Below are 11,268 nucleotides of genomic sequence, written 5' to 3'. Positions count from 1 at the left end.
AAGTATCACTGTGTCTCTATAGAAGGTGTAGCTTGAGCCGTCTGTCAGCTGCAACTTTGCTATGAGGCGTTGAAGGACAGTCCAGTACTTGGCAGATTCCCAAATTAGATAGTGGTTGTCTGCCAACAGCAGCTGCCAAGATAAATAGAATTTCAAGATATGAAACTTAGCCTACTTTTTCATGAGTAGGTTCCATTGTTTAACCCGGAAACTGCTACAGGATCCTTATAAACAGAGATGACAATAACAAATCTACATGTTTCAGTAATTAGGTTATGATGTGGAAAATCAGGAAAAGGAACCTTGCTAGAGAAACAAAATGTTACACGATAACATCATTAAAATAGCACCAGTCAGACCTGTAAATGAAACACGAGGAAAACCACGGTAATGTGTTGTAGTCCATAAATGTTAAATTAGACATTTAGCCCCAGTTATATGTACAGTAAAAGCTTTGTAAAGTTTCTTGGTGTTAACAAAGTGTTGAGTGTCCAGAGTGTTGCTTGCAACTTTTTAAATATGTTAGAATTTTTTAAATTGATTTTCAATGTAATACTGACCATTTCTGTGACTTTAAAGCTCTTTGTTTGATCATCACCAGCTTCGGTAAGTTTATAACCATCTAACTAACAGGTACATATTGTTTTCAGTGACTTGAACAGTTAAACTGACAAAATTCAAATGTTAATCAAACCCGTTGAAATCTTTGTTTGTTTGTTTGTTTATGCTCCAGCTTCCGGTGGGAGGCAAGAGGCAAGAGTTCAGTTATGGAAAGTGTGATGGGGATGTTATGATCTGGCCCTCAAAATCACTTCCTGCCGGTTTTCTCTCTTTTTCTCCACTTCCTGTCCCCAGTTAATTTCTCCAGTGTATCAGTTATCAACAGTCACAATTGTTTTCCCCTGTTCCCCTGCCTTTTAAAAACCCAACTCTCCCCTTGATTCCTGTCAGCTCTTCGTCTTTGTTACCTATGCAACACACAAGGTTCAACGTCTCGGTTCATCTTTGTAATTCATGCCACATTCTGTTTTCGAGTTTTCTTTGCCTCATGGTTTTTGGACTCCTGACTTATGCTCATATGGACTTCTGTTATCTGTTTTGGTCTGAGGTTTGGTTATGTTTTGCTCTTGCTTGTTAGCCCTCCTTTAATGTCATTAGCCAGATTTCACTTTTGTATTTATTTTATTGTATATTGTATTTTATTTATTTTACTGCAATTGCAGAGAATTGGAGTGACATCATTCAGCCATTTTTAGCCCTGGCTCTCTGTTATAAGTTGCGTTTCAGATTGTGGAATTTTAGTTGCTAGTCAAGTTCCTTGATTCTTGTGCTTAGTTTGTTGGTACTTTCTCTGTTATTTGGCCTAGTCTCTGTTTAGATTTGTTATTTGTCCCTTTTTTCTTTACTAATAAAATTATTAAATTCCCACGTCCCTCCCGCAGTGTTGCCTCTTGGGTCCTCATACAAAGTTCTGATAGGGGACTATGCCAACCCAAACAACCCCTATACTTATTACAACTGCCTATCGGGTTTGATCTTCAGAAAAAGCCTCGACTGCTGTGATTGGTAAACAACTGCAGCTCCCATTGACAGAACCAAAACAGATATCATAACCATATCTGCTGGAACCAAATGGCAAATGATCTGCACTTATATAGCACTTTTCTACCTATTGGAACTCAAAGTGCTTTACACTGCTCCCTATTCAACACTCAATACATTTATATTAGAGGCTAAGTAACACCAGTAAACTACTTAAGTACCAAGGTTCATGACAATCAATGGCAAGGTTGTATTTATTGTCATAGTGATACAGTTGGTGCTGCCAATTATCTGTCATGACTATGTATCAACAGTGTCTGATAATGACAAGGAAGTCACATGAAGAGATCTGGAATAAAACATTTCACACCCAGTGAGATTAAGGCCCTTAATTCTTTAAAAGTTTTCCTTCATTTCCTCCTTTGCTGCACCTTTTCTGCTTTTTCCTTGTAATTCAAACATGTGCCAAACTGTGTGAGAAAGAAATGAAAGATATAGTAGGAAGAAGCTAAATATGCTAAAGAAAAACAAACAAAAAAACAGACAAATGATGCCTGTATTAATGAAAATGTCCAAATATATATTTCTGTAAATCATGAACATTTGCAAAAAACATGCTACAATCCCTTTCATAACTTTAATAGTCTGTGAGTACTGTAAATGATGTACAAGCTTATTACAATGCTGTATTTATACACCAGGTGGAGCAAGTTATTAGCCTTAGTTTACTGCTGAGGCAGAGTCATGATCATTCTGTCAAAGACTAAAGGACCATAGCTTTGGAGCTGCAGAGATGACACAGGTTGAGAGAGCTGTTTGAAGCCTTCTTGTTCTGATTGCTTATCGTTATCCAACCGTGCTGACTCTAAACCTCCAAACTATCTAACATTTTTTTGTATTTTTTTGTGATCAATGTATCCTTAACAACAACAAATAGCTTTCAGGAAGTGGAGCTGAATATAACCTCCTAAAATCCAATTGGCTCACCTCCTTCTCAGAGTGTCATCTCTGCAGGCCAAGATAAAGACACTTGTTTCAAAGTGAAACACTACATCAGCTGTATAGACTTATTTTGGATTTAGACAAAAGCAAGAACAGTGGGAACAGGTTTCATGCTGAGGTAGTGACCACACAGGTAGCAAACTAAATCTAGGGTGTAAAAACATTACTAGTTTATGTATAATAAACTAAAATGAATTTACAGTGCAACATTATGGAAATACAATGTCCTGTCCAATGTCAGGTTGTTTTTTAAAATTATCTTTCATAGCTTGTTTTCAATTAATGTTACAGCCAAAGTTTTTTGTTTCCAAATTATATTAGAGGGTAATCACACCAATAATGTACTTTACCTGCCACAGTTCAGGCCAACCAATGGCAAAGCTGTGATTATCGTCATGGCTTTACAGGTGGTGCTGCCAATCGTCTCGAATGTACAGTAAAAACTATAATTAATTTAATCATCTTGAATTTTCAGGTGAACATATTGACAAAACTAGTGCAACTGTGTGTAATCGGTGTGTGATCTAATGAGAAAGATGTTATATGAAAAGATCTTGAATAGAATCAGTAATTAGTCGGTTTTTACCCCTGGGGGATAAACACCCAGTGACCTTAAGTGCCTTAATATTTAGAGGCTTTTCTTCATATCATCCTTTGCTGCATCATTGATCTGCTTTATCTTGGTAAATTCAACACATGTTGAACATCCAACTCATTTTTGGTCTAGGTCACAGAGTCAGAAAGAAATGAAAGTGAAAGCAGACTGAACCTGCATTTTTCCAAAAAGTAAATTAAATTACAATAGTTGTCCACAAAAACACACAGATGATCCCAACATGCCTCAAACTGTCCATATATCCTGGCAGGGGCATGTTTCTCATTCTTATAGCCTCTCTACTGGCGTGCTGCATGGTTCAGTGCTTGGTCCTCTTCTTTTTTCTGTCTATACTGGATCCCTGGGTTCTATCATTCACTCACATGGTCTTTCCTATCACCTCTATGCTGATGACACACAGCTCTTCCTGTCCTTTTCACCGGGAGACTCTCATCAAACATTTCTGCCCGTCTCTCAGACATCTCTGTCCGGATGAGAGACTTTGGGCTTGGAGAGGCCGATGTGAAGATGTCTCTTCACCTCAGCGCACAGAAGACACCAGGCAAAACTCTTCACCGCAATGATCCCACCATGTTGGAACGAGCTACCAAACTCTGCACGCTCAGCAAACTCACTCCCAATATACCAAAAACTGCTGAAAACAGAACTCTTCCGGATCTTCCTATGCACTTAAATCTATCTGATCTTTCTCGCACTTGCATCTCGTGAAACACTTATCTGATAGGACTTTGCTTTGATAATTTCTCCTTGACTTAGATTCTTGCTGCCTTGTACCTCACTTGTAAGTCGCTTTGGATAAATCGTCTGCTAAATGAATACATGTAAATGTAAATCCTTGTACCACCATATTCACAACTTATGTAAGTTGGACCAATCAACTAAAAGAATGCTGGCCCCCATGTTCTCTCAGAGTTGGGGTTAATGTGACTTTCCATAGTAAAAAGAAATGATGACCAGTTCCTTTAGATTAGTAATATTTACTTTATCATGTAACTTGCTATTCAAGAACAATTTTTAGATTTTTAACATGCCTCAATGGTAATCAATGTATCCTTAACAACAACAATTAGCTTTTATGATGTTTGGGGTTAGCAGCCTCCTAAAATCCAAATGGCTCAGCACCTTCTCTTTCACTATCACTGCCTTGCCATTTTTATTTTGAACATAACAGCTTTCAGAATTAGCCTCACACTCACCAACCAAATTTTTAGCATGCAAAACATAGAATGTGGCAGCAAAATATGTCTTCCCTTTGCTGACTCCATTGGTCCTTGCTCACTCTTGGCACCTGTCCCTCCCTCATACTTGGACTCAAATGAGGTCCTCGACCTATCCAGCCTCTCTGTGGCTGGTTCAACACTGCATCCTCTCCAAGCTACATTCTCTACCAACTGGACACATATTGGATAAGTGCTATATGAGGCAATGCTGCACTCACTGCATGGCTGAATGATGTCCTCTTACTTTTCCACCTATTCTGGTGCAGGACCCACATAGAGGCAATTTTTGTCTGTATAACTCAAGTCAAGCTTGAGTTATACAGACGACGAAGGTGGAAGGACATTTATTGTGCAGTAGCATATTGTCATGCAAGGCTTTGACACTTGTTGGCTATATTACTTCAACAGCATGTTGCAAACAATTAGCCAGATTCTCCTACAGTGACAGATAAAGACTTGGACTGATGGTATCTTCACTTATCTTTCTTAAGCTGGGAAGAGTGGTGGGTGGTATCTATAGCCCCCTTGAAACTGGGTGAAGCATGTGGTTAAGGTGGACAAGGTCTTAGAGGCATACTCCACCCAGAGTAGCCTTTTTAGAAAAGTGGAGGGTTATGAGAGCACACACAATGCAGAGACTTCTCGGACTCCGGGTTGCCCTCAGTCTGTTTGTTAGCTGTTAGGCCTCCAGCGGGCGACTGTGGCACAGGAAGGTAGAGCGGTTGTCTACCAATCTCACAGTAGTTGGTTCAATCCCCGGCTCCTCCGGTCACATGTCGAAGTGTCCTTGAGCAAGACACTGAACCCCAACTTAGTTGCTCCCGGTGAGTGTTGGCCAGCTGCATAGCAGCTCCCCCATCGGTGTATGAGTGTGTGTGTTATTGTGAGTGTGAATGGGTAAAAAAGAAGCAGTGTAAAGCGCTTTGAGTGCCAATAGGTAGAAAAGCGCTATATAAGTGCAGACCATTTACCATTTACCATTCCAGCACCTGGCATAACTACTTTCAGAATTAAGCTGTGAACTGGGGTCCACTGTCTTAGACAATTTCAACATGTAAGCCATGAATTCAAAATATATTATTCAATTCAAAAATTATTCCAGGAAAAGTTGTAGTGTTAACTTTGGATGGAGGCAAACCTGTGATGAAGTACAAAGAGATATGAGACTAGGGTCCCCACATTAAAGGAACATATTGGAAGAGGTGTTGTGGCAAATTCGACAACCTCTGGTTACAGTCACATCAAGTGTAATCAATAAAGAAGCCTTTGGGTATGGGAAAGGCAGGCGGAAATGTCACAGGCTGTAAACACCTGTCCAGTTTGTCATTCAATGTAAATGTAAAGAGGATAATTATGAGTGTGACCGTGACCAGTTGGTAGCACAGTCACCTGTGAATCCTAGCGGTGGTGCTTCAATACCTAGTCACTCGTGGCCACATGATCCTTTGGATAAAATGTCATGATGTGCAACTGAGTGAAATTGTTCCACTTTCTTTTCTGGCAAATGTGACTACAACAGTTGTCCACCAATCGCAGGCTCGGTGGTTCTGTTTTTGCTTATTCTGTCATCGTATGTTTTATTTCAAGTATCTTTGATAAAGACACTGAACAAAAAGTTTCTTCTGGTGGGTCAGGTTAGATGAATGGCAGCTCTCATCATTGTGTGATTGTGAGTGTAAATGAGAAGCAGCATGAAGCACTTTGGGTACAAATGCTGCTGGCACATCTAGCATTTTATACTTGCTCAGACTCCAGCCGTGATATCCTGACACTTTGTTTGTAAAAGTGAGTGCAGACCATTTGTTATTTCCATTAGATACTTCATCGTATACAGTATTACATAAAGTATTCTACCTCAAAAAAAAAAAAAACACAGGACGAGCAAATGCATAACAACACTGTACTCGGACTGCAGTCCAACGTAGGGAAGTTAATTAAGTCAGTAAATTTTATTTTAAAAAATCAATGGCTTAATTAATATCTCTGCAAGGGTGTGATATAAATTACAGCCAGTGACCCAAATGACCCTAATTACTCATCCTTTGCTGCATCTTTGATCAAATTTTTCCTGTTATATTACACATGTGCTGGACATTTTAACACACAGAAGAAACATTGAGCACACAAGCTGAAACAAACAGCAGTCCAAACGTCTACATACACATCCACGTCCAGTATTCCTGTTGATAGAAAGATAAAAGAAAGTATTTTTCAAATGTTGGCAACACTGACACAGAAGGTCCTCCAGTATTCTTGCCACTAGTGTGACTTCAGAAAGACTTTTCCGTTCTTCATAGACTGTTTTCCTGCTCACACTTGAAATCTGATCAATTAAATTTGCTCATCTTGTTACATACTGTAAGAGAAAGATAAGATAAAGAGGAGTGGTTAGTTGTCAGCCTGTGGTTGCACATAAACCCTCTGTCCCCTGCAACTCACAGGTGTTTGTGTCTCTATTGTGTCTCTATTATGATCTATTTGAGTCAGGTATCACTGTAGATCTTGTGGACCTTTTGTTTAGCTGGTCATATGCTTGTCTGTTCACTGTTCTCCACTATTGTTGCGGGGGTTCAGCTCGGAGGCTAACGATAGCTGAAGCTCCTTCAGTGCTGTTGTTATCAAGGCAGCATTGAATGTAATTTACATGTTTAAAAAATAAATTGTAGCAATAATTTTATTTAGCAACTGTTAGTGATAATACTCAAATTAAAATTATGTCAAAATATAGATATTTGACTTTTCTACCAAACCTGAACATAGACACAAAAGGCAAAGACATCTTTACAACTTTTATTTTAAAGAAGTTCTCAATGTCAATTAACAACTTTTCTTTGACGTTTTATTTAATGACCATCAAATTATTTTACTTTATATATGTCTCCTTTAGGCAACATAATTAGAAAAGACTCCATAAATTTCCACTGTTATGCTGATGATACCCAGGTGTCCCCTGGCTTTGAAGCTGTGTGTCTTCCAGCGTGCAGCAACTGGTCCTACCAATCTGCCCGATGTTTTGTTGTTGCTTTTTGTTGCTCTTTTCTTTTATCTCTTCACTTTCCACTCACCCCAACCGGTCGAGGCAGATGGCCGTCCACCCTGAGCCTGGTTCTGCTGGAGGTTTTTTCCGTTTAAGGGAGTTTTTCCTCTCCACTGTTGCCTTGGCTTGCTCCAGGGGGAATTGTTGGGTTCTCTTTATACATCTTTATAATCTTGACTTTATTCTGTAAAGTGCCCTGAGATGACTTTGTTGTGAATTGGCTCTATAAAGTTGAATTGACTTGAATTAGTAAAACAGAAGTGGCGTATAGTTCACAAACTTAAAAAAGGCAACATGAAAGTTAGAAACGAAGTGGCGTTCCAGAAATTTAGAAGGATCTAATTTAGCCTGGTTCTCCTTGATGCCAGAACAGCATATTATTCATCAGTAATAGAGGAAAACAAGAACAACCCCCGGTTTGTTTTCAGCACTATAGCCAGGCTGACTAAGAACCATAGTTCTGTTGACCCTAGTTTTCCCTTAACTTCATGACTTTCTTTATGAATAAAATTATAGTTATTAGAGAAGAATTCACCAGATCCTCCTCCCAAATATTAGATAGATCTTCATGTACAAAAGTGCTAGAATCATCTTTTTTTTTTTTATCCAGCTATCTTCTGTAATACATAGTCACCAACCTCCTCACCTGCATGCAAGGAGCATGCATCCTCATTTTATTCTCATGATCCCACTCCTGTGCGCACCAACCAATCAGTAGTGAAATGACAAGGATGCCATTCCTTGTCATCTCACCTGTGTTTGATGTGTTCCACCTACAAAAGCTGTGAAAACATCTTTCCAATTACTTACAGATGAATGAGAGAATATGAACAAATTATTTGTTGTACATCTACTAATGATTTGTTAATGATCATTGCAAGATTCAGTAAAGTATTTACAAAAGTCTTCAAAATCATATGTAAAAAATTTACAAAACATTTTTGAATGATTTACAAACATTTATAAATGTCTGTTAATGATTGGTTTATTATTATCTAATGGCTTATAAATAAATGACAACTGATCGTTATTACAAAGTGTTGACATTATTTATAGCTTGATTTCATTTGGCCGACTCTGCAGTTATGCCAATCCCTTTTTCTGCAACAATTATTGTAAACGAGATAAAATGATTTTAAATACAACCTTGAGACTGATAAAATACAAGTATGGCTAATGACGGCTAATGGAAAAACAACCTTCAAAACAACACAGTGACTTCACCAACAGCCTCTGCACAGCAGGGGGAAAAGGGGTAAAGGTATATAACATTCCATTTGTTGAAGAAAACACAGAAATCCTACCACAAGATGCAAAACCCGTATCAGCAGTAAGAATCAAAAACCCAAGTTGGAGTTTACAAAAAAATACAGCCATAATCCACAAAAGTTCTGGAACAAAGAGATGGGAAAATAAGTGAGATATATTGGTCAACTTACTCACCTGGAAGGAAAAACAACCTGAAAACATAATAACTCCAGCGACAGTTGCTGCTAGCATAAAAAAGCTATTTACAGTACTGTGCAAAAGTCTTTGGCAACCATTAGAGTTGTGATTTTAGAAATGCTATGATGAGCATTTATACAAATGTAAAGCGCTGTGGTTTTTCAATGGTATTTGTGATACTCTAATGGTGGTGCTGCATCAGAAATGCATGTGTGACTCTGAAGTCATAAAATCCAACCTGCAGTTCTTTCAGCCAATAGGAAGTAAATACATTTAGAGGATAAAAGCTGGTGTCAGATGAAAAGCTGCAGTTGATTATGCTGCTTTCAATTAACATGTCATTGATCATAAGTGTATATTTAACAGTTCATTGAATGCTCCATGCACCTATGTATGTGCTGAATGATTTTAACATGGAAAGTAGGCAAATGTCCATAGAATTGTGAAATCAGCTATTAAGAAACCAGTCAGCTTGTTGCAAGAGTGTAAAGAGGGGCAGAATGTAAGACACACAATCACAATGAAGTGATGCCTGTGGTGACCTTGAACAGAGCAGGGGAGTGCTGGGAGTGATGCATTCACTGGACAGAGGAAAACCAGGTAAGGGAATGTCTGGTTAACACTGGTTAGGAAATATGGCTGTGCCCAAAATACCACACCTGGTTAAGCTGGGCAAACAGACAGACTCAAAGTCAGCAATCCCACAATTTGATTTCCACATTTACTTATTGGTAAAAACTTGTTTTTCATCTGTGTTTTAGGCCATGAATGAATGTGTATAAAACATGAAGATTCTCAGTCATCTAGGTTTCGTTATCCGAAGATGGAATCATGTCAACTGTACTTAGTTAGAAATGTTTCGCTACTTATCCTTGAGCAGCTTCGTCAGTCTGAGGGAAAGTTTGCTAGGGGACCCAGTTATATCCTCCAGAGTAGACTTTGTTCCACACTTGGCCTAAATAGGCTCATTAGGTGGATAATAGGGGAGGTGAGAACAGGGTGGAGTCATCAAAATGTAATGATTACAATGGTAAAACCCCTAATCCCCTAGAATGGGGTTCATGTGTTTTCCATCAACTGAAATCTTAAGCCATTAAATACGTAAGCAGGATCAGCCCTGCTTCAGTAAATGCATGATTTTTTGATCTGTCTGAAAAAGTATCAAATAAATACAGTGCACCCACTTAAAGAAAAAGTAGTTTATATAGTCATGTGATCACAGCTGAGGTCAAATCCCTCTCACCCAAACACACTGAGGCTATTTAAAATATCACTAAATCTATCACCAAGAAACAAGTGCACTCAATTCTGGGAATGTGATCTTATTGCAGGACCTTCATTCTTAACTACTCTCTAACTCCTCCAAACTAAGCCACACTGAGCTCCATTATGCATGACAAAGTACTGCAGTCACTTGACCAGGTTGTGTGGACCCCAGAAGCTAAACAGGCTTTTAAGGGTTCAAAAAAAGCATTGCAAACTACATCCAACTACTTGGGAACTGGCTCATCCATCCAGATCATTTACACAAAGCGTTGACAAACGAAATGGATTCATGACATTTATTTTTGTTACAGGACCGTTGTGGAAGTCAGACCTGTTGCTTACTTTTCAGGAAAGTCAGATCCTGTAGCTGCTCAAATTCTCAGATGTTTATTTGCAATCAAGACACATTGTTGGTTATGCTGATTTAACCCATGCTGTTAGAAAAACAACAACCAAAAAGTCATCTTTCCGTTCTTGAAAGTATTGACCGTAAACTCAACTGTATCTTTTTCTACACAGCAAATTTGACACATTAATGAAAAGGATCAATTGTAGAATTGCATTAGTCCCAGCAGGATACATTTATTACAATAGGGGATATAAAATAATCACAAAATGAACTATGTTGTGTATGGACAGGTATTTCTCGTTATAACTTAGGTGGCAGTTTGACCCAGAAAACTGCAGAATCACTCACCTCTTCCTCCCTCAGTGATCAAATCTCTTCCTCATACTTCAGATACATATACAATAAAAAAAGAAAAGAAAAAGAATTTCAATCATGATCCTATTGCCAAGTAGGTTGCTGGACAATTCTCATGTTTAGAGTCTGACTGATGAAACCCTCATTAATTGTTTGACATCAGGTCCACTACAGCCAGACGTTGTAGGTTGCCACGTAGATTTACTAATGCAGTAAACTAAAGTACAATTTTCAATATGTTACGGAATAAAATATTGTACTTTTAGGTTTGACAAAACTTAAGCCACTATTTCGCTTTTGCAGATGCTGATTCTTAACAAAAATATAACCAATTAATTAATGCTAATTTTAAAATAAGCAGCTGTCAGTACATGGTTCACATCAGCTCCACCTTTATCAGCTCGTGTTTTAGTCTCTATGTAACAGAGAACCACAG

This window comes from Channa argus, chromosome 10, assembly GCF_033026475.1.
Source record: "Channa argus isolate prfri chromosome 10, Channa argus male v1.0, whole genome shotgun sequence".
NCBI lineage: Eukaryota > Metazoa > Chordata > Actinopteri > Anabantiformes > Channidae > Channa > Channa argus.
The sequence above is the reverse complement of the archived record's forward strand: the minus strand, read 5'-3'. Positions refer to the sequence as shown.